Source organism: Dreissena polymorpha, chromosome 6 (genome assembly GCF_020536995.1).
Source record: "Dreissena polymorpha isolate Duluth1 chromosome 6, UMN_Dpol_1.0, whole genome shotgun sequence".
NCBI lineage: Eukaryota > Metazoa > Mollusca > Bivalvia > Myida > Dreissenidae > Dreissena > Dreissena polymorpha.
Window position 1 is genome coordinate 94,297,749 of NC_068360.1, and position 24,041 is coordinate 94,321,789.

Consider the following 24,041-nt stretch of genomic DNA (forward strand, 5'->3'; position numbering starts at 1 on the left):
TAAGATCATACATTTAATATTTAAACAAAAATTAAATGTTTATATGTGATGACGGATTAAGAGAGGTACAAAAAGGGTACACAAATAACATCTTGCAAGCGGATTAGTAAACAAATATAAGTAGGGAAATGTTAGAAATAATAAGCAAGTCAATTACAAAACGACTGAACTTTAACTGACTTTGCACACAAGTCGTGAAGTTCGTCCATCGACCGTTCTGACATTGACTTGTCACATTGTTAGGGTCAAGCGGAAGGTAACCATGGTTACATTGCAGCCTACGCTTATGACCTTCCTCGTACGTGTTTCCGAGGACCTTTCCGTTAGTCTGCTTCATGAATTGAGGGCACACTGCAACAAATGCAAAATGTATGTAAATGCAGAGCCAAATTAAATAAGCGTAAATAATTAAGAAATGGATACTGTCAGCCAATTTGACGAATGGCATGATGTAGAAATATATATTTACTAGTCCTATAAACAGCTTTTGCGTTGATTTCACCGGAAACTTATAATTTCATTTTAGACATAAAACAAATTAAGCTAAATTAAAATAAATGGAAATTATCGAAAATGCGCAAATGTACATGCGGTTTATTTGCAGAACTCAACCAGCATGTGCACATTAACATGCCACAAAGATGTCCCGAACAACGGTTAATTGTTCTGATTACTGTGCCGGTGTTTGTATATTGATCGATTGGATTCGAATGAGTGACGATTTCTACACATTTTTGTTTCTCAACGTAATTGTTGTTTGACTGAGTGCTTGAAGACATTTTTCATGGACCAGCGCACACTGGTTTTAAGTATACAAAGCTAAAGGAATATAAACAAAAATTAGTTTAAAGTATGTAAAATATTTGTTTGATGATTAATACATACCATCTGTAGGACACTTGTTTGATGTTGCTGAAGTAAAGTCACATTTTTGCAACGGTTGTGTTGAATCATACGGACACGTGTCGTCGCACTTCCGTTTGTCCTAAATTTCAGAAGGCAACAGAATAAGACTGCACAATACCTCTATAAGTATAAAAAGACAAATATATTATCATTAGAAATAAATCTTCTTGTTGATGTCTTAAACATTGTGCAAACATTTAAAAAAAACTAAATAAACGCGTTAGCTAGTCAAACACATAGCAATCTGGTAATAACATTTATTTAATTTAGCAACGCTTTTTATAACAATATGCGTTTACCATAATATAATACATCTCTCAATATGATTCAAGATGTTGTTGCACGATGACTTAAAACAAAGGCAACCGAAATGTGCTTCTCGAAATGCTTTCAGGTGAATGATATGTACTGATTTTTAAATATGGCCTAGATTTCAAATACAGTTGTTTCGTTTTATATTATTTTATTACAAACACCGAGTAAATTTATCTTTTTACTCCGCCGATTAAATATACAAAAAAACATACTTAAGTGTTGAAATTACATAACGCACATTGAAAGCATTCTAAAAATAGCATTTACGTCGCGGTAAAAGCCTACGTTGTCATACCTTAGTGCGGTGCAATTAGTAAAACACTATTGGAAATATAATAAGCGTGTGAAATACACGTGCTCATTTTAAAACACGTAATAGTAAATGACTTGAATGAATATATATTTTTTGTTATATTTCCAAGCATATACTTCGATCGCACGATGAATCATAAATGCTAAATTTACTGTTTGTAGCTCGTATTAATAAACAACAAGTTGCAACTTGATATTTTCCATAAAGATACAATACAATGATATTGTATAAGCAAATAAATAAATCATAGTGTCACGTAAATGCTAAAAAAAGATTTTTTTTAGATGTCATCAAATAAAATCATAATTCCGATCGAAACAAGACCTGCCCGTCTAGCACAAAAATGATTACAATACGCCTTTTGCAAACATGAAACGTGGATGCGTTGCATGGTATATACTCCACATGTTCCTATATCTTATATCATATCACATTTTTGCCAAAAACAACAATTCAATGAGCGAATGGTTCTTTATTTATTAATATACATAAGGATTGCAAATATATTAAGCATTCAATACAATGCGTTAAATAAAATTTACCTTGAATAAATATACACTTTATAGAAACCATTACCGTTTGGTGAAAAGGACGAATCAACACTGCAAAGTTGGTAGGTTATATGTTTTAAAAATACAGCTTGTCGCCTCTTTTATAAAGCCGAACAAGACTATTTGTAAAATTACTAAAAGGTATCTATCCTCAACAAGATTAGCCGATTTCACCGGTAAAAGAACGTTTAAAGGGACGTATTAAAGGTTTTACAAAATGATTGTTTCAGATTCAAAAGTATTCAAGGTTTTACAAAATGACTGTTTAATATTCAAAATTCAAAATTCACTGAAATAAAATAAGCGACATACAATAACTGATTAAGACTCATGGTAAAAATTACTTTCATTTGATGGAAAATTATCAATCGTTATTCAAAAAATAAAAAAGAACGTGTTAAACCTTTTTATAAATGATACGGCAACAAACGTCCTGCCAGAGCATTTTGAACTGCCATTAGTATTCAAAAAGTCTGCTTGATGTAGTGGTAGATCGTAAGCGTTCGATTCCAGAGGTCCCGATTTGGAACCCCTAGGAAGTAATTTTTTTATAATTTGTGTTTTTTGTTATTATCATTATTTTCAACTGTTCCAAATATTACAGCATTGAGAGTCAATTTATACGATACCATTAAAAAAAATCTGAAATATGTGAACCATCCCGTACACAGCTACATTTGTTTAAGTTACTGAACACTGCTATTCTTTAATCAGAAGAATACTGCGAACGGCTGTTCAAATATTTAATTGACCAAACCCCACATTTTACAAACTGTGCGAACTCGGTCCGTGAATATATCAACATTGCTTTGAACTGAAACTAATACCTCGATTGTTAAGTCTTCTCGTTCGACATAAATAATGCTCTGGTCTTGCTCTTGACAATCACCGTTGTTGCATTGTTTAGCTGCAGAAGAAATGTTGCCGAAAAATATTCCGCACAAACCATACCTATGGTAACCGACAACTTTGCACCATGGTCGCAACGCACATGCGTTCAAGCATTCCGTAAACGACTTTTGAATTTGAATGACCCTTGGTATATTGTCCTCGATTGGGGGACCATACCACGAAGACTTGTATTCCAAGGTCCAAACTTGTGACGCAGTGACACATACACAAATTATAAGCATTCTTAGAAGTCTCGCCATTATGGTGCGTCTTTAATAACAGTTTTTCATAATTACAATTAATAACAGCTACTGAACAAACTCAGACTCACGAAAGCAAGTACCAACTTCGAAAATGTAAGCGCCACGCTCATTATATATCTAGCAAGTGTTTGTCGAGTGTTTCGATAGAGAGGTAACACGGCAAAATGCGATCGCATTGACAGTTGTATACTTCTGGAGACTGGAGCCATTGTAGCGTTAAAACTAGTATCGGTGAATAGAAACAGATTGTAAACAGTGCTGAATACAACGATTTTCATTCATAATTTAACACTCAGCGACCATTAAATAACGTTACAAAGCTGTTTCATTCAAAATATCGATGAAATAGAACAATCTTTCTATTGTCAATCATGTTCAATTCATGTGTTTAAAAAGTTTTTTGAATAAGTGTAATGATCAGTACTTAAATGACAGGGTACATTTTGTAATGGATGAATAAAAGCTAGTGACTTCTTGTGTTTAATTTAAACTCCTATGAAACAAATATAGTTGCATTCGAAATTCATGCAAGCTTCATGTATAGTTGTCTTAAAACACATTAAAAAAACATACGAATATACTACAGTCGCCTTAAGAAATATATATACTGCTTTACAGATATTTGGCTACATAATATAATTAAAGTTAACTATTTGATTAGTTTTTTTCTGACATAAAATCGATATAAATCTTCGACATGATTATATATGTGAGTTGAACTATACGTCGTCGTATTTTAGGATGCGATTTACATTAGAATATAATATGCAAATCTGTTCTATTCATAAAGCAATGCCAATATCCGCAGTCGCAGCAATGGTGTATTCTTTTCACTCCCAGTATTTATGTTTTATTGATAAACAGCAATTAAGATATGATGTATAATAGAGCTCAAAAGGATGCATGGCACAAGAGAATTACATGCTATATAAAACACATTTTTTTGATATGTATAATAGGTTTAGTTTGATTGCTCCATTTTCTTGTGACCGTATCCGTTTTCATATAAGTTTTAAATACATGTACATGTTAAAGTTTTATTTATCTTCTTTAGTAAGCGCGGCCTAAAGGTGAGCGAATTGCCTTCGGAGACTGAGTAGGCGGGTTAATTATTACGCTGGACTAGTTCTTTCGTGGCTTGCTGTCTGTTCCACACTCAAGTAAATTAGCAGCTACTTATTGATTCCAGCTATTCGAATACCTTTTAACTGAATAATTGATGTCGAACTGTAAATGTGGCTTAAGCCTACAAACCAAACACTATCAATATATATTACTGTTCACACACATCAAGCAAATGGTTTGATTATATTCTAACACAGAAAGTGTGTGTTTATTGTTAATACAGCTTTGTTTTGATTCATGTGAACACAGTATTTAAATTGTTTTAGTAACGGAGCTTTTTCCTGTGAATAAGTTTTCATTCCTGCGTGCGAAAAACAAAAACGTTAAATTTGTTTAAAAAATAAATAATGTTGTCAACGGCGGAAACATTACGAAGTGTACCTGTAATTGCCTTTTAAATTCTTGTTTTTCATTATATTAAAAAAACGAAACATAACAGACAGCCGCTGCATAAAAAATGTGCTTAATGTTGATTATGTTTTGAGATCATAGAGTTACAATCACATTATAATTATTATAAAATATATCAGAATATTGTACTCCATTGTCATTAAAGGAGCACAATTGCTGTTCAACTTGTTCTTAAAAGTAAGTCACATAGTTGATCAGTGTTTAAAAACATCATAAAAGGAATTTTCATTGTTTGAAAGTGTCCAAATAAGATTACTCGCTCTCAGTTATCCATAATTTGTCTCTTATGTGAAGGACTTGCAGTATTCATAGAGACACTGTTAATGAAATAGAATATACATTTTAATAAAAACGATGCGCAATATACCAGGTACATTTCTGTAATGGGATGCAAAGGTAACTGTGTACTATGATATCAAAGACAAGTCGATAATAACTTATTTTAATGTGAACTAGAACCAATATGTAAAAGCAAATAAGCCGACTGTGGCATTGATGCGGAAGAATGAAAAACGTGTTTAAATGATATCTACCATCTCAAGGGACATCTTCATACAATGGTTTCTAGTGACATCTATCATTATAAACCATATAATAGGCACACTATATTGAGTGTATAATATGAAACTCGTATTGATCCTTCTTGAACTGTTAAAATGTAAAAGGTTTTACTTAGAAAAGAATAGGAAAACATCATAAACATGTAATCTTTTTAGAATCATAATTTGAGTTTCTAAACACTAGGTAAATCTTTGAAAAACCTGGTTACAACTCAAAATGCAACATCTAATAATCAATCTTCATAAAACTTGGTCAGAATGATTTATGAGTAAATATCTAGGCCTTGTTCGATACATACGGGTTAACGTGCATCCCAAATGTGATTATGATGTCGCAACTAAGAAATACATTGTAATCACTCTTAAGGCAACATATACGACTTAATCTTAATGTAACCTAATAAAAATAATTACATTAACTTATTCTAGGCCGAGTTTCGAATTGGGTCATGTTTCGTCCAAAAACTAGTTCAAATGGTCCAAAGCTAGAAACTAAATTTGTCATAATGTTATATTTATGACTCAATCATGAACCAACTTAATCGGAATGTTGTTCTTGAACTATCTAGACTGAGCTCGAATCTAGGTATCGTTCGGTTACACAACAAGGGTATCAGGTCAATTCTGAAAAAAAAACATTGTTTCATTCATAAAACAAATATTTATGACTTATTCTTGATAAAGGTAGTCAGAAAGTTTATTTTTACAAAATCTTGATTGAAAAACATAATCTGGGACACATTTTTAGAACCCATAACTAAAAATGCACTTGCTTTACATGGATGTGCACTGAAATGAATATTTCAACTATACACTGTGGTGTTGATTTCACAATTTGTTAATTTTCTTTTTTTTTCAAATCTACACTTTATTTACCATTTACACGAGAAAACAATCATATATGTAGTACAAATCTCCATATTATGTATAAAGATCCCTGTCTTATATTGAAGTATATTTGCTACTTGTATATTCTGTGCGTTTACAAAGATTTTCATTAACTATGTACACATGCATACATTGTAACTGCTTATAAACTTGCATCCTGTTTATAAACTTGCAAACCATTTAGCTATATACTAGGGATGGCAACGAATACCGATATTGGTATTCGGATATTCGGTCATCCTTCCGAACGAATATTCGGATATTCGGTCAACATCTGTTAGAAAAAAATCAACTTTGTTTACCGTACCATTACTCCATGAATTCTACTTTCGTTTTTACCGGAAGTTCCCCGGAAGTGACTAAATATTGACACAGCATTGCCGTCGCAAATTGTTAAAATTGAATGACGAAAACTGTTTTTAAACTTTTAATATTGTACATCAACAATAGAACGAGAAACATAATATTTACATGACGACAAAACAATTACATAACAAAACAGTTAGATCTATAAATAATTTAAGCTGAACTTAAACGTAGTATTTACATAGCGAACACGTGCTTTAATATTGTACATCAACAATAGAGCGAGAAACATAATATTTACATGACGACAAAATAATTACATGACAAAACAGTTAGATCTATAAATAATTTAAACTGAACTTAAACGTATTATTGACATAGCGAACACATGCAAATAAAACATCGTTGCCACATTTAAAAGTCACTCGGATCGGCGTCACTGGGCACATGAACATTGTTCTTATTTAAAAACACGATTGCGTCGACCAGATCACTGGAGAGTCTATTTCTCCGCAATAGCACATGTAAGCCGTTCACTTTCGGAAACACACTTTCTTAGGAGTACTCAAAAACGATGACATTGACGACTGTTTCTTAGAGTCCCCAGCATCATTCTAAGATGCAGAAGATGGATGTTTGTTACTAATATGATTGAGAAGATTGGACGTCGTACCGCTCTGGATGTACGTAACTCCACACAAGTTACACGTTGCCGACTTCTTATCGGATGATCTCGTGAAATACTTCCAAGCAGCGGAAGGTGTAGGTGGCATTTTGATTGGACAGAGATTTACTTTATGCGTGTAGCAATGATAATATTTTCAATTAAATGAGGGCGAAATACCAAAATCATTTCTTTAAATATAATACCTGATTGAATATTGAGTAATTAATTAAAGTTTGGACCATACGATACGCAAATACTCATTAGAGGTTGAGTAAATTATTTTCTAAAAGCTTTTTTGATTGGACAACGTGATTATAACCATACGATCTTTTTTGTTTTTCACACCAAGTCGGCACTTCCGTTACTTATTTAATCGTTGATCATGTTAAATGTAATTCGAGTTATTAGATCAAGACGGGTCGGTGTTTAAATTGCCATACGGTCTAATTTGTTTTTTTACACCAAGTCGGCTTTTCCTTTACTCATTTAATCTTTGATAATTTTAAATGTAATTCGAGTCATTGGATCAAGTGCAGGTCGGTGTTTTGATTGCCGATGCGATTTGAACCTATCATAATTTTGACACAAGTGACTGTCTTTGTTAGGCAATTAGCGGGATTTATGACCGGTATACTGTCATCACCATAGCGACGAATTATCCGGACTAAACATTATGACACGAGGAACAACTTTTTTACAATGTTTGAAGCAAATTTCACGAATACAAAGTCTTTGAAATTACTCGATGTTATTTGATTTTTTTCTTCCGAATATTCGATTCGGAAAATAGTATCCGAATATTCGGTCCGGGACCGAATATTCGGATATTCGGATATTCGTTGACATCCCTACTATATACTAAAACAACTGTATTCAATTGCTAGTAACATAAAATGTTTGTTAGGTATGAAGTAGGATGGCCTCGACATACACATACCTATTGACGAGGTAAATAAAGTTTATTTATAAAAAAACAACATAATCTGGGACACCTACGTTCAAACAATAGGTCGCAAGGTCAAATCTTTTTTTAATAAAATGTGTTTCTATTCTAAAAAATAACATTTATGATTCGGTTTTAATAAAAAGAAATCTGTATGTTAAATGTACATTATCAAGGTCAACTTCGAATATGGATCACGTTCGTCCATATACTTGGTCACAATTGGAATTTGCGATTTTCAACCACTAGATAAATAGTGCGCGCTGTTTGCAGCCAACAATAAGATCATACAATTACAGTTTTCTATTGTTTTCTTCAAAAGTGGCACAAACTACATGTATTAACCTTATCAAAGTTTCACACCAACAAAAACAGCAAACCAAATAGATAACATAATAAAACATGCATACAAGTCAGCATTTCAATGACATTCATACGTTATTTTTTTTATAAGCTTATAAGAGCAAATGAATCGTGCGCAAACCAAAAAGTCAAACATTCGGTACAATTATTAAATCATTTAAACAATGCATATCGCTTCTTTAAATTACACTATAATTAAAACAATTTTTTAATACAAGATTTAAGATTTTTAAGGTGTTGCTGCAAACGTACAATTAATATAGGTAACTACTGCGTGTTTCTATAAATATTTTCAGATGAATAAATTTAATTCCATGTAGAAGTGCTGATTGTCAATCATTGCCAAAATGTCGATGGTATTTTTGTCGTTTAAATATATTAATAAAAAGACGGGCAAATTTATTATTAAAAAGAACTCTGTCTTTTTTTATACAAAGCATTACCCAACACTAACTGTGCTAAAATAACATTTTCAAAAGATGTAAACCGTCTTAAAATAATATTTTGGAATGTGTTAATGATTGCTGTAAGCATATTGTATCAAGTGGACGTTTTAAAATAAATGTTCCTTAAAAATGTTTCGGAATAAAAGAAAAAAAAATAAAGTGTACAATTATTCTCATTAAACCACGATAACAACAGACAGCTGGTTATTAACCCAATGAACAAAATGTTATTAATTATATACAAATGTCTTGCAACGCTATTAAAGCACTCAATGGCTTTTTATAAGTAATAACGCATCATGAATATTATAAAAAAGGAACCGTTACAATTTGGTGAATAGAAAATACAAGGACGCAATTTTGTTGCATTAAATGTTTCTGATCTACAATGTGTCGCCTTGTTGTTGTTATTTTAAGTGTGTAATCCATTCTCGAGGAGACAAAACGGTAAACCAACGTTTACAGGGGACAATTGTCTGTTTTTCCTTTAAATATATTATTTTTTAAAACCCTAAAAATTCCCTGATTTCCGATAGATAATTTCAGATGCGATTTTGTATAGATATAATTATTGCGAAAAATGTATGCAATTCAGAAAAAATATATATTGTCTTTCAAATTGGTGGAAATCGAACTGAGTTTTCAAACAAATGACTACTTTAAAGAGAATTTTACTATTCGATTGTCCTGCTTTTGATAGCGCGCATTACTTAATATTCGGTTATTTCATAGCAACTTCAGCTATATACGCGCCCTCTAAAAATATATAAAAAATATATATTTTGATCGTCTATATAAAATAAATATGTGTTAAGTAGGGATGCAAGAGGTTAACTGGTTAACTTGTTAATCCTCCGTTAACCGGTAACATTTTCGGGAAAGGTTAATCTGATTTAAAAAAAAAAGAAGAGATAATTCGTGTGATTTTACGTTTTGCGTGCAACATACTCATGATACTGCAAACTTGCGCTGGTGACCAGTTAATACAACATGCCGCACATTCGATTGTATTGAATAACGTGTCAAAAACAAAGAAATCAAGCAATAAATCAGTACCTTTGTGGTTACAAACAGGGGGTAAGTTATGATAATTGTCGTTATTGTTATGTTTCACTCTCAAACATTTAGCTAGCGAACTGCGGTGAGTGGGGGCTATTAGCAAAGATGTAATTGACACCTTTATTTTTACTCGCGAAAAAATTCAGATGGATGGCTTATTTTGATGTTCTGATAACCAATAACCAACACTGATTGTTTGCAATAATAAAGTGTTTGTAAGTACAAATTTGATCAAGATTTGCCGTCGTAGTTAAAACTGTGTCATGTCACCCTGGGATGACTTCAAGCCGACCGGGTGACTAGAATCGGCTTGAAGTCACCCCAGGGAAATATGATTCGGCTTCTAGTCACCCCCGGGTGACTTCAAGCCATTTCAGGTCGTCAATGACCCAATGAGCGTCATTAACCGGTTAACCGAAATACCTTAAGTAGTAAAAATGTTAAATATACTTTAAACATGTCATACCACTCGTACGCGTCCTTATTGTGTACCATGCTTAAAACTTAAAATAATACCTTAGTTGTTAAGGCTTCTCTTTCGACGAACATCATACTCGCGTCTCGCTCTTCACAATCGTCTTTGCTGCATTGTGCTTCTTCAGATGAAATGATGCCGAAAAACATTTCACAAAAACCATACCTATGGTAACCGACTACTTTGCACCATGGTCGCAACGCGCATTCGTTCAAGCATTCCTTCAGCGATTTTTCGAACAGAATAAATCTTGGTGTTGTTTCACTTAATGGAGCTCCATGCCAAGAAGACGTGTATTCCAAAGTCCAAACGTGTAACAGTGAGGCACATACGCAAATAAAAAGCGTTATTAGAAGCCTCTCCATTATTTTGCGTCTGCTAATTACAGTTTACATATCTACAATGTCTAATATTTGCTGGATACTATCACACTCTGTCGTCCGAAGCAAGCGCCGACACTGAACATGTACGTGTCTCACTCATTAAATATTTACAATTTGTTGAGGAGTGTTCCATTGGCTTGTCATCGAATTTTATGATTTATTGTTAACGGAAACTAAAATAATCATGTTATTATCAAGGTTTAATTGAAACCTGTAAAATACGGTCCTAAATACGGGGAATTTCATTAATAATTTAACCCCCCAAACAAAGGTGTACTTTGCAAAACAAGCTTCGCAAAATATACCGTAGACAATGTTACGAACCATATTTGAACCTGAGGGAAATACACGATTTCCATGGCCATTTGCAGGTCATTGTTCCCAGTAATTGCAATAATTTCAGGGAATAACATCTGTTAAGTAATTAACGAGTGAATTCGTTGTTGATCGAATCGTAATAAGTTGCATCACGATATATAATTAAAACACTTTTAAAATAGCAGACTTAAGTTGACTTATATAATTTATAGCTGATATACAAATAAAGCTGTTTGACAAAATGAAACATACCGAAGTAACAAAGTACACTCGATTGAACATGTAGCAACATTTCCATATAGATTTTATAGGGATATCTTGAGATTCTAGACATTCATTTACTAGTGTATTGGATAAAGGTTCCAGTATGCATTTGAAACGCATTCGACTTTTATTATATACGGATTTACAAGCTTGACAAAATAAAGGTTTAATAAATCTTTGAAATTCAAGTCGGCAGGAAACAAAACGTATTGTGATACACGCTGTTTTTCCAAATATATACGCCCATGCCAGCCGTACTACATCATGCCAGCCGGACTACACCATGCCAGCCGGACTACATCATGCAAGCCGGACTACACCATGCCAGCCGCACTACATCATGCAAGCCGGACTACATTTGAGGTATACGTTGTCGTCAGTACAACTAGTTCATTGTACAGTGGCATCATTAACAATACCGATATCTTAGAAAACAGAGGTGTAGGAGTGTAAATAATAAGATGAATATAACGACAATCGATGAATAGGGAAGTATGTTTAAGCTGTGTGTATTGTACCATGTTGCACATCTCCCGAGGCTCTGCAATAACGCGAGTCACTCGACTTATACACACTAATGGCTCAATATACTGAAATATTCCGTATAGACATTAAGCATGAAAACAACTTAATAATTTGTTCAGGACCTTTGTACTCATATAACAGTACCAATTACCCCGAGTGGATGTTGTACTTTTCTTCCCATCATGTTTGCTTTGTTTATAAACATGACCCGTGAATTGATTCATGTGGTATCGATTCGCATACTTTAAAATGGTAACAGATGCTTTTTTTGAATTCTAAACTGTAACCTTTTTCGCTCTGTCTTAAACAAAATAAACACAACCAAAATAAATACCATAAAGATTCTAGTATGATGCATAACAACGGTTGAAATAGTGTATTTGAAACGGTTAAAGCGCATCATATGTTGTCATAAAACATATTTTTAATATTGACTAGGTCGCGTTAGCTTGATGTGTTTTCTTCCGATTCGACATGTTTTTACATATTTTGATTTATATGCACTCTTGTTCAGTCTGCGTGGCCTAGCGGTGAGGGGAATTTCTTACGGAGCAGGAGTCCAAGGTTCGAGTTTTATGCCGGGCTGGGCTCATACTGACATAGCTGGTTGACTACCCAGAACCTTATCAACGGTTTCTGATTGCCTTCCAAAAGAGCGTAGGAGATTATTACAGAGTAAAGATGTTCATTATTAAATGTGTGTCTTCTGTTACACCGTTCTAAATGGGATAGCACTTTCATTAGCACACACGCAGAATTGTATGTATTTTTCACAGTGTAAACCCTTTTATAAAGGGCTTTATTCTACCATGACCCGCGAATCGTTTTCTATACATTAAGAATAAAATAAGTGAGATTTGTTCTGCAATAAACCATACGCATTATGCAGGAACAGAAAAATCTTATTGCTTTTGCAATTGTTATATTGAAGTCTACAAAAATTCTTAAATTTGGTTAATTTGGAATTTATGTTGCATTTAGTAGGACAATAGGTTCACTGCGTTTACTAATACCTATGGCGTAACTCATATGTTGGGCATACACATTAGTTGCTTTTCATATTTATTGAATTAAATATCTTTTATCACGATGCTGAGGTGAAGCATTGATTAAAATGACTTGACTCTTGACATGATTGGACACAACGATATAATAATCACTATGCAGGATCACGTGACTTTAAGGGGTTAACACATGGATGTTAATGGCTGTAAAAACACCGATAAGTGCTGCTGTTTTTTCAATTAACTTTTCTGATGAATTTAAATTAGTGCATAAAAACAGTATTTATGCGGCTTATGACTTATGGCAATGTGAAAAACATCATAATTACTTTATTTAATTAGCATATGTTCTTAGCAAAAAATGTTCATGCACACAACGTAAAATTTTGGCACCGATTTCAGACGTATGTAATTATGTATTCTTAAATCTTAAGATAACGGCACAAACTGCAGGAAAAACTTATTTTATACACTTTAGATGTTTGCAAACATATTTCAATAACTTAAGATATTTGCAACAAGAAATATCTTTAAAAAAGATATACGGCGTAAATAGTTTAATGAATGAGATCAAGGATAGCGAATGTCTTTTTCTGTGCAGTTCTTAGCTGCATCACACGCAGTACGGGATGTTACGGGGAGTTTTCGCGGCTTATTTTACATTATAACATATTGCTGGTCATAAACCTATAGATACAAAACAGAAAACCAAAAGAAGAATGGAAGTGAAATTTAAACATATGAGTCAACCGGCCACACGAGAAGTATCCGTATTTATAGGCGCGTTCTTCGAACAAACCTGTTTTAGTGGTTTGTCGGGCATTGCTATTTGATTCGATTATTAACAGTATCAATTATCATCGTGCTAATGCTTAAAGTAATATTATGGGCATTTTGCACTGTTGAATTGAGCTGAAAAGAATTAACAGGTCAAAATAGTTAGTTAAAATGTGGTTACTGATTAATTATCTGCAACTCACCTTGCTACCAGTTGTTTATAAAAATATATTTTATATTCGATATTCTTACGTGACCCACCCAGTCCTGTAAGCTGAAATGATCCGTAAAACAATTTCGTGTCTTTGTGTCGTATGAACAAATCTGCACTAAAACTAAATTTAGGTTCAACTCGTAAACGCATGATCAGTTGTCAAACGAAAGTACGGTTGATATTCAAATGCATTATTTTTCTCTTTCTGGTATATTGTTTTAGTATGATGATGCTGCATTAATTAATATAAGTGTATATGAAGTAGAAACATCAAAAATAATCAACGGTTGCGATAGACACCTATAAACTGTTACATGCTCATAATATCACTTTAGTACATTAGGCAATATGGACGAATAATTATTGTTAAATTTATCAACAATAATATTTATCATTGTATTGTTGAAAACACATTAAGAATCTATTATTTACATACCATAATTATATTGCTGAATATCTTCATTTAACATATTTCTGGTCTAAAGAAAATTCCAGGTCACCTAGTTCACGGATAGCGTCTTTATTATATAACGATTATTTTACTAGCCGCGTACTCCGGTGATGACCTGTATATAAACTCTGAATGTCCGCGAATTGACCCGATATACCTCGCGGGTTGAAATGCAATGCTTTAAAGTGAGGCCTCGCTTCCATTACTCTTTATACTTTTACATGTTAACATGTTGACAGGAATAAGGAAGTAAGTACTAAATATGAGAACATAGCCTTTTAAGTATAAACGCTCTTGCGCTGGTAATACTCTGAAAATAAAAGGTGTACGCACAAACTGTATTGATGTCGAGAATTGAGTGTAAAACTGTTCTATCTATTAAGCCTTTTCATTCGAGATGAAATTGTTTCATACAGTAAAACAGTGTTACAAAGACGCGGATATGTTTCCAATGTTCTGGTGGTATACTCAAATCAGCCAATGGAATAAATGAAGTGTATTCATTCGTACCTAGCCGCGGGAAATTTTATTGGAATTTTATTGGACACTTACAAAGGTCAGGCTAAGGTGAAAAGCTGGCTTATGCAGCTTACGCCGAAAAATAACATTCTTAACGGTTTGTTTTAATTCTATCCAGCCCGTGTGTAAACCTATGTGAACCCCGTTGATCCTGCATCTTGATATTTCCCTTATAAAATACGCAATAGTTTCTGGAGACTGGCGAGTAATGCTTGAGCATTCAATTTAATGTTGCTGTGTTATGTCGAGGACAACAGTCGACGACGTATGCATAATTCATATATTTTTATGTAAAAAAGCAACACACACAATTATGATGCAATACGCCGCTTTATATATTTGTTTGAAAAAAGCCGCATACTATATATTTTTTTTTAACTTTTAACTGCCGCCGAGCCGCATCTATAGAATCAACTTTTAAGCTCGATCGAATTTCGCAGTATCATCAGAGGCACAATGCTGCCAACTATTGTATGAGCTTTCAAGCATACAGACCGCTTTAAAATTGATTCTTTTACAGCCGATTTTACTTGACGATACATGTTTTCGATACAAAACAAGAGCAATAGCATTAAAATTTGTATAGATATGCAACATAACTTTTGAAGTACATGTACTTCCAGGAAACAAATAATATCATCAGTTAAACAAAGGGTTACGTTTTTATCGCGCCTTATTGCGTTCGTTAAAGTATAATTATTATATACCAATACCATGCTTCAGTTTCACAAAGTGAATTAACCGATGTCAATTCGATAAGTGTGCTATCTATGATAAGACATCATATTTTATTGTAATGAATTTCTTTTAAACTTATGAAAACACATAAAGAAACAATCAATAGACTTGCCATGTTCGGATAATTGCATATTCAACAAGAAGCGTAATGCGATATCAGTCATATTTGGCGAACAAGAAAAATGATTATGCAAATTTTCAAGTTATGTGTTTTATCACAATGGCTTAAGTGATCCCATATTGCTTTTAGTTATAGACTAAACGTCAAATTAAGGTTACGTGTGTGTCTGTACAAAACATAAAGTACATGGCACAATATTGTAACGTTGAGTTATGCAAATAACACGGCTTCAATTTATTTTGTAATTGACAATTCTGTAATGGTCGACACCAACACGGTAGAACCTGAAAAGTAATACGCTTATTTGATTTAGAACAGGAACGCTCACGTCATATTATGAATAAACATGAAATATTCCCAATGGATATAAACAACACTATTCCACAGCAATTGATGACACGTCAAGTTTAGCTCATTTTAAAATATTATTACGGTCGTTGAGGCAATCAGCTTGTCAAATGAATTATAAATGATGATTGATGACATATTTTATGGCATGTTTTTAGAAAGCTCTTGAAAATAGGGATCGTTCTTCGACGAATTAATATGTTATGCATCTATATAAATTTAGAACTATTTTTTTCCGAAAAAAAAACCATATAAAAACATGCGTTTCCGAGAAGTTAACGCACCAAAACAATAACACAAATGCGTCGGCGTTATGAATAAACAATGAGAGATTATTCAAAGTAACGTCATGGTAATGCTAAATACAATGACGTGTTTATGCAAATAAATGAAAAAATCTAAATAAACAAAACGTAAACAATAAATTGAAATTAAATATAACAACTGTAAAACAAATGTGGGTTTACTGTGATGCAAAATCAAGACATTTTCTAGTATCTATTGATACAAGATTGCAAGATCGCGCGTTTAAACGTTTAAACGAACATTGTATTTAAATGGAATTTCAGAAACTTATCCAGAACATGAGGCTCCGACTATGGTTTGTTGCACAATAACTCTCACTTCCTTTCTTTCTTTATCTCTAGAAAACATGTCGCGAGTCGTGGTAAAATACTTATGTATTTAGATCTTCACGTAAACGTTCTGAGTGGAAAACCGACCGCTTTACAGGTTTTTCATATCCAATGTTCAATTTGAATCATCACCGTACTTTGTTAAAAATAACAAAGTAAAAAAAATATCGATCATTAACGGCGTTGACTTTATTGCCTCAAACAAAATGACATCATTGTTTTTCTCGAACGCCTCACAGGCAACGTTTGACAAAATTAACACAAACGTAACTTGCATGAGCAGAAGCGAATCTTTATATCATATCATGTGGTTCTATATTTATGGTAAAGAACCGATTGGTAAAAAGAACCGTAAACGAATCAGATTAAACAAAGCAAACAACTTAACCCTTTGCATGCTGGGAAATTTGTCGTCTGCTAAAATGTCTTCTGCTGAATTTCTAAAATCAGCATTTTCTTTGATTTTTTTCAAAGAATACTATCAGAAAAGCAAACAGTTTGGATCCTGATGAGACGCCACGTTCTGTGGCGTCTCATCTGGATCCAAACTGTTTGCAAAGGCCTTCACAATCCGGTTCCAGCGCTCAAAGGGTTAATACCAATATATTGTATGGACAAGAAAGCAACAAAACAGCAAAAACTTATTAAACAAATAATTAAGAATGAATCTGTCTGCAAAAGCTCACAATATCATGTAATACGATTCGTTACTTCATAAAGCAAGTTATTTGCGCTAAAATTACAGATGCATGTCTATCATTTTCAAATATGTTTTAATGGCGTAAGAGGTAACCAAACATGAAAGCAGGTTACAACTCTATTGTTTTGTAACATATCTTTGGGACACGCCATTATTTTATTCTAAGCATCACCTGCTATATTACAAATATATAGGGGTAAGCTTAATTGCACGAAAATAGAAAAAACTTCAATAACATATTAAATACAAATAAAAATGTTACACATTGTGATCCTCCGCAACATGAAATATCAATAGTACCTGGAGTATAATGAACTTAAATGTTGAAATAGGGCGGACAACACTCAGGATATAGCGATCAGCGTAAAGTTTAGTGCATAATACGTCATTTCGTAAATACCAGCATACTAATCTAATTCTTTTCAAATTATATTAACTGTATTTGTGTGGAAGGATCAGTTAACAACTATTAGTATATATCCATGCATCAAAAGCGTTAGGCTTATTGACCGACAATCGTCGGAAATGGTCCTTGATGTATTAAGAGAATATCTTTAGATGGCTCCCTGAACCCCGTTAGGATCAAGCCCGGGAGCACTTGATTGCTAGACAGACACTCTTACCATTACGTCACCGCGAACTTAGACCTTTCTTAGTTATATAACTGGAGCTACGCTGTCCGCATGTGGCATAAGACCCATTTTCGCGGGTCATATATTGTTTCATAGCTGTTGCTCATGATACATTAAGTAAAAGCCATAAGAACAATTTCGTGAGCATTTCTTTTCCTTACCATCCGGCAATATTCCAGCACGAATACAATTTAGGTAGGTAGAAATTAAATACTTGACTTGTAAGATTACTTGTTTGTGCTGTTTTCCAAATCTCTGGCGTTACTGCATATTTTTTTTTATAAATGAGCCACGGTCTGGGAAAACCGAGTTCAATGCATGTGTGAAAAGTGTCGTCACAGATTAGCCTTGCAATCCGCACAGACAAATCCGGGACAACACTTTCCGCCTTTTCGGAATTTTCATCGCTTCTAAATTGTCCTTTAAACAAACAAAAAATACCAATCTAGGCGGAAAGTGAAGGCCCCGATTAGCCTACGCGGACTGCACGGGCTATTTTGGGAAGAAACTTTACGCACATGCATTACGCCCCATTTTTTACAGCCTTCTAACTGGTAAATAAAAGCACATACCAATTATTCACATAGGTCTCTCTTTAAAATACCTTAAATGCTAAAAAAATACTGAGCAGGTCTTATCACCATTTTGTACGTAGTGATTATACTCCAAATCGTGTACCTAGGAGACTAGAGTCATGTTACTTAATAAGGTAAAACAAGTTCTCTTACATATTTTGACATTTACATTAGTGGTTATTCATTCTTCTCTCTTTGTTAAAACAAGAACTCTTATCCAATGACTTTGATAAGAGCGTCGCTCTGGGAAAACGGGGCTTAATGCATATACTTAAGTATGGTCACACATAAGCCTGTTCCGTCCGCATAGGCTAATCAGGGACGACTCTTTGCGCTTTAATGGTATTTTTCGTTTAAAGAAAGTATCATCTTATAAAAAATCCAGGCCCTATGTGTTTTTCGTTTTTTTTTCCATTTTCTTCATTATTATAGCCCCTGCATGTAGATTCTTGGTCATCGGACTATGTCACTAAAAATGAACTTTAACAAACAAAACAATCATTTAATAATTGCCAAATGTGTTTATTATTAAATCATACGATCGTTTTAGAAACATGCAGATAACTAAGCTGCTGCAATGTTTATGTTTTATTGTCCCTTACCGGTGAAACCGGAGGGGACTTATGGTTTGCGCTTTGTGTGTCAGTCAGTCAGTCAGTCAGTCAGTCAGTCAGTCAGTCAGTCAGTCAGTCAGTCAGTCAGTCAGTCAGTCAGTCAGTCAGTCAGTCAGTCAGTCAGTCAGTCAGTCTGTCCGTCACAATTTTTATTCTTATTTTTTCATGAAACTTGAAACATGCATAGATGGCAATATTGAGATTATGCACGTCATTTTATTTTGTTCCTACGTCGAAAATTCTGGTTGCTATGGCAACAAATAAAAAAAATCTGACAATGCTGGGGTTTCACCGGTAGGGGACCATATTGCTTGACAATAGTCTTGTTCAAATATGGTTCAAACTTAACAATCAATTGTATATGCTTTTAACTCTATACAATATTTTTAGATTCAATACAGCGAAAGCATCGTAACAATACCAATAGTTATTTATTAGATACTTTAATAATTAACCGCTATATATTCCAAACTACACTGTATGTTTTGAAATCTTTTAAACATAACGGCATTTGAGATATATAATAATTATCAGTTTTTATTGTTTAAAAATAATTACAACTCCATGCGTGTTATTATTTATTTACACACCTGAAAGAGTTTCTGATGCAGCATGTCGCAAGCTTGCTGAGCTTTCGTTTTATATAACCTGAATGAATGAAGAGAAATCTGTGTAGTTTTTTAAATATACATCATATGCACTTTACAAAGAATAAAAAATTGCATCACTTGTATCCTAAATAAAATTCTTATAGGCGATTTCAATATTCAATTATTACTTGATTTTACGTTCACTATCTGATAAACTGACCTCGAATCGTCGCTCTTTACAGGTTTGGGTATATCTATAAAATACTTATTAAATGATAAGGTGTATAATCAGGATTTAGAATGTTTGTCAATATTTGATTAGACGAGTTCATAAATTTGTTTATTATCGAGCTTTAGTAAAGACTGTTCTTTTAGTACCGAAAAAAACTAATAATAAAATGTGATGAATATGTTCGTGTTTTAAATATTTATGTATATAATATGTATTTCAGTAAATGGTGCCATCAAATTTGATAATAACAATATTTATGTAAGCAAAGCATATCTTTAAAAATTGTTAAGAGAATCTCAGTAAAAAACGATTTTTACTATATGCGTAACTGACCTCCGATCGAAATGGCATCTAGTCGTTTGCCTTCGAAATTATCCATTATTTATCAATTTATATCCATTTGCTAGCTCTTACATCGACATTCGGCACTTGTCGAATATCGAGCTGGGGCGAATATCAAACGAGCTCTGACATCGACATTCGACAATAGTCCCGAATATCGAGCTTTGGCGAATGTCGAGCCAGCTCTGACAATTTCATTCGGCACAAGTCCCGAATATCGAGCTGGGATGAATGTCGAGCCAGCTCTGACATTCGACATTCCGGATTAGTATCAAATATCGAGCTGGGGCGAATGTCGAGCCAGCTCCGACATCGACATTGGGCAAAAGTTCCGAATATCGAGCTGGGCGAATGTCGAGCCAGCTCTGAAATTCATCACTAGTTCCGAATATCGAGCTGGGGCGAATGTTGAGCCAGCTCTGACATCGACATTCGGCAAAAGACCCGAAAAGCGAGCTGGGGCGAAAGTCGAGCCAGCTCTGACATTGACATTCGGCACTAGTTTCAAAAATCGAACTTGGGCGACTGTCGAACCAGCTCTGACATCGAAATTCGACACTAGTAATGAATATCGAGCTGGGGCGATTGTCGAGCCAGCTCTGACATCGACATTTGGCACTAGTCCCGAATATCGAGCTTGGGAGAATGTCAACCAGCTCTGACATAGATATCCGACAAAAGTCTCGAATATCGAGCTTGGGCAAATGTTGAACCAGCTCTGACATCAACATTCGGAAAAAGTTCGGATTATCGAGCTGGGGCGAATGTCGAGCCAGCACTGACATCGACATTGGACAATAGTCCCGAATATCGAGCCAGCTGTGACATCGACATTCGACACTAGTCCCGAATATCGAGCTGGGGCGAATATCGAGCCAGCTCTGATGTCGACATTCGGCAATAGTCATTAATATCGAGCTGGGGCAAATGTCGAGCCAGCTCTGACATCGACATTCGGCACTAGTCCCGAATATTGAGTTCGGGCGTATGTCGAGCCAGCTCTGACATCGACATCCGGCACTAGTCCCGAATATGGAGCGATAGGAATGTCGAGCCAGCTCTGACATCGTTATTCGGCAAAAGACCCGAAAATCGAGCTGGGCCGAATGTCGAGCCAGCTCTGACATCGACATTCGACACTAGTCCCGAATATCGAGCTGGAGCGAATGTGGAGCCAGCTCTGACATCGACATTCGGCAAAAGAGCCGAATATTGAGCTTGGCGAATGTCGAGCCAACTCTTACATCGACATTAGTCACTAGTCCCTAATAGCGAGCTGGGGCGAATGTCGAGCAAGCTCTGACATCGACATTCGGCACTAGTCCCGAATATCGAGCTGGGGCGAATGTCGAGCCAGCTGAGACATCGACATTAGGCACTAGTCCCGAATATCGAGCTGGAGAGAATGTCGAGTTAGCTCTGACATCGACATTCGGCTAATGTCCCGAATATCGAGCTGGGCGAATGTCGAGCCAGCTCTGACATTCGACGTTCGGCACTAGTATCGAATGTCGAGCTAGGGCGAATGTCGAGCCAGCTCTGACATCGGCATTCGGCAAATGAAACAAATATCGAGCTGGGCGAATGTCGAGCCAGCTTTGACATTCGGTACTAGTCCCGAATATCGAGCTGGGGCGAATGTTGAGCAAGCTCTGACATCGACGTTCGGCAAAAGACCCGAATAGTGAGTCGGGGCAAATTTTGAGCCAGCTCTGAGATCGACATTCGGCACAAGTACCGAATATCGAGTTGGGTCGAATGTTGAGCCATATCTGATATCGACATTCGGCAAAAGTCCCGAATATCGAGCTGGGGCGAATGTCGAGCTAGTTCTGACATCGACATTCGGCACTAGTCCCGAATATCGAGCTGGAGCGAATGTTGAGCCAGCTCTGATATCGACATCCGCCACTTGTCCCGAATATCGAGCGACGGGTATGTCGAGCCAGCTCTGACATCGACATTCGGCAAAAGACCATAAAATCGAGCTTGGGTGAATGTCGAGCCAGCTCTAACATCGACATTCGGCACTAGTCCCGAATATCGAGTTGGGCGAATATCGAGCCAGCTCTGACATTGACATGGGTCGAATGTCGAGCCATATCTGATATCGACATTCGGCAAAAGTCCCGAATTTCGAGCTAGGGCGAATGTCGAGCTAGCTCTGGCATCGATATTCGGCACCAGTCCCAAATATCGAACTAGAGCGAATGTCGTCGAGCCAGTATCGAGCTGGGGCGAATGTCGAGCCAGCTTTGACATCGACATTTGGCACTTGTTTTGAATATCGAGCTGGGGCGAATGTTGAGCCAGCTCTGACATCGACATACGAAAAAAAAACGAATATCGAGCTGGCCGAATGTCGAGCCAGCTCCAACATCGACAATAGGCACTAGTCCCGAACATCGAGCTGGGGCAAATGTCGAGCTAGCTCTGACATCGACAATCGGCACTAGTCCCTGAAAACAAGCTGTGGCGAATGACGAGCCAGCTCTGACATTGACATTCGACACTAGTCCCGAATATCGAGCTGGGGCGAATGTCGAGCCAGGCACTTGTCCCAAATGTCGAGCTGGGCGAATGTCGAGCCAGCTCTAACATCGACATTCGGCACAAGTCCCGAATGTCGAGCTGGGGTAAATATTGAGCCAGCTCTGACATCGACATTCGGCACAAGTCCCGAATGTCGAGCTGGAGTAAATATTGAGCCAGCTCTGACATCGACATTCGCCCCAGTCCCAAATATCGAACTGGAGCAAATGTCGAGCCATCTCTGACATCGACATGCGGCAAAAATCCCGAGTTTCGAGCTAGGACAAATGTCGAGCCAGCTCTGACATCGACATTTGGCACTAGTTTCGAAAATTGAGCTGGGGCGAATGTCGAGCTAGCTCTGACGTCGACATTCGGCACTAGTCCCGGAAAACGAGCTGGGGCGAATGACGAGCCAACTCTGAAATTGACATTCGACACTAGTCCCGAATATCGAGCTGGGGCGAATGTCGAGCCAGGCACTAGTCCCGAAAATCGAGCTGGGCGAATGTCGAGCCAGCTCTAACATCGACATTCGGCAAAAGTCCCGAATGTCGAGCTGGGGCAAATATTGAGCCAGCTCTGACATCGACATTCGGCACTAGTCCCGAATATTGAGCTGGGGCGAATGTCGAGCCAGCTCTGACATCGACATTCGGTACTATTCCCGAATATCGAGCTGAGGCGAATGTAGAGCCGCCTCTGACAACTACATTCGGCAAAAGTAACGAATATCGAAATGGGGGCGAATATGGAGCTAGCCTTGACATCGACATTTGGCACTAGTCCCGAATATGGAGCTGGGGCGAATATCGAGCTGGGGCGAATATCGAACTGGGACGAATATCACAAACGATCAGGTCTGGTATTCCAATAGAAAAACTAAATTTAACTAAATTCAACTTAATTGTTATAATATGACAAGTTGAGATTCATGTTTCTGTTCACAATCGTCAAGATTATTCTTACTAAATGGAAAACTAAAAAAAAGAATACTTTCCAAAAAAAGAAGGAAATAATGCACACAAAAAAACAACAGATACAA